This window comes from Octopus sinensis, linkage group LG10 (assembly GCF_006345805.1).
Source record: "Octopus sinensis linkage group LG10, ASM634580v1, whole genome shotgun sequence".
Taxonomy (NCBI): Eukaryota; Metazoa; Mollusca; class Cephalopoda; order Octopoda; family Octopodidae; genus Octopus; species Octopus sinensis.
In genome coordinates this window covers 98,942,617-98,945,116 of record NC_043006.1, presented here as the reverse complement: position 1 = coordinate 98,945,116, position 2,500 = coordinate 98,942,617, and positions in this window count along the sequence as shown.

The following is a 2,500-nucleotide window of genomic DNA, read 5'->3' as shown; positions in this document are numbered from 1 at the left end:
AGGAGCAAGCTTCTATCAGCACAACCAGGTCGTCATCATCGTCGTCTCATCCTTGCATATACGAGTTTATTTAATATTACAACTAATAGTTTAATAATATTTCAATTATCTGTGCTTGTACATTGGATAGGACGAATGATTTGGTAGAGATATACCTCCAAAAACGCACAAATTATTAAAAATTGACAGATCATTTTAAATGACAGTTTACCAATAAGGACCAATAAACATCATCGGCACGTCATGCGTTGCACCTTATTTTCAGCAGATGACTTACTCAGAATTATAGAAAAGAAACTATTAATGCATCTATGGGCAGCGTAATTTGCATACAATTAAACATGCCTAGGCGGAGAGAAATGAGGTTTAGTTTGGTTTTTGTTGGCATGTATTTGAACAAACGTATCAGCGTTTATAAAATAACACAGTTGTTGACTAGTTAACTGATATCATATTCGCTTACAAAGAGTATAGACGCAGCTATTACAGGTAAATTCCTACAACTAAATTTATGAACTACAACTAAAATTGAGATTTAAAATTCTAGGCCAGCAATTGGTATGCTATTAACGAAATGGCGATCTCTTTGGCACTATACAAGCCGAATTCTTCCCCATCTTAAGTATCATGTAGTCTCAGAAAAAAAATGGTCGAGTTAAGGTTTCTCATATAGATAACATGGACAACGCTCGGACTCGAAAGATTCCCCGATATAATCACCTCGTCGAGGAATGTGAAGATGCAAATTGTATGTAGGATGTTCATTCGAAACGGTGTGAGATCATAGTTGATGTCACTAGACCCGACTCATCATAAAGCTAATACCAAGTTGTGTAATATTGAAGCTACAGCCCTGGACACAAAACGCAGGATATGCTTACAAAGACGTTAGAATATCTATCTATCTATCTATCTATCTATCTATCTATCTATCTATCTATCTATCTATTTATCTATCTATTTATCTATCTATTTATCTATCTATCTATCTATCTATCTATCTATCTATCTATCTAACTATTCTCTCTCTCACTATATATATACATATATATATATGTATATATGTATATATATATATGTATGTGTGTGTGTGTGTGTGTGTGTGTGTGTGTATATATATATATACATATAAATATGTTATGAATGTATGTAAGTATATATACATATGTATGTATATAAATATATATACACACTTTCATTCAAAGTTATAAATATTTATCAGCATATAGTCTGTAGAGAGGGCCACGTGCGCGTACGCGCAGACGCCCAATATACATTATACACACTCAACTGTTTTTCTCATGCACTGAATACATCCACTATCTTTTTAACACATGTGACACACAGCGAATGGAGCCAAAAAAATGTTTGTATATATTTACCAACGAAGGTTCATGTGTGTGACGTAGTTACGATATTAACCACAGCATAATAAATATGAAGAAGATTAGAAAATATCGCTGGAAAGCAGTTACTTGTATGGCTTTAAAAATTCCTTCCGGTAAATTTTGAAATATTTTGAGATATACATCAGCTCGAAGGAAAATTTCCCTGGATTATTCATCATATATTCATTTGAGGATAAACATTTTCTTTTTTGCATGAAATATTTTCTAGTGGTTCGAGCATCAATATCAAAAGTATGTAATCTCTAAAGTTACTGCTAAATATTTGTATAAATATTTCGTTTAAAAGTAAAATATACATTAGCAATGCAATATGTTTCTACTATTTTTTTACTCTTAGCAGAAGGCCCGAAATTTTCAAGGAGGTCTCCAGTCGTTTAGATTGACACCAGTATGCAACCGGTACTTAATTTGTAGACTCCTAAAGGATGAAATTTTAGGTCGACCTCGGCGGAATTTGAACTCAGAACATAAAGACCGACCAAATACGGTTAAGCATTTCGCCCGGCGTGTTAACGTTTCTGCCAGCTCGCCGCCTTGAAATGTTTCTATTATTCGTTAAAATATTTACGCTACTGAGGAGTGTAATATCTCTCTGACGTTTCTCTGAGGCAACAACTTTTGCAAAATATTGTAGCGAATTAAAAGGCAGTGACTAAATATGTTATATATTCAGTCACAGCCGGAATATATAATAAATGCTTGCGAGATATGCCCTCCACCGGTCGAAGAAGCTGAGAAAACACAAGAAGAATATTCCCAGGAGAAGCTACAGGAAGGACAAGAAGAAGAAAGAATGGCTCCAGTGGAGGCAGGGAATAGTAGGAAACCACGGAAAAAGGAAAAAAAGAAGAGAATAAAGATAAGTCCAACGCTTACAGAACCTCACCCTACAACTACCAAATGGCAACCCATACCCTCTTTGTCCCAACTTTCTCCCTGAAGACTAAACGTTCCCACTCCCCTCCAACACAAAAACAAAAGAACGCTTACACACAATAGGTCACAAACTTCCCTTCCCATTGGTTGTGTTTGCATGTGTGCTGTATGAGGACGCGGAAGGGGAACTGTTTGAAAGGGTGAATGAATAGGAA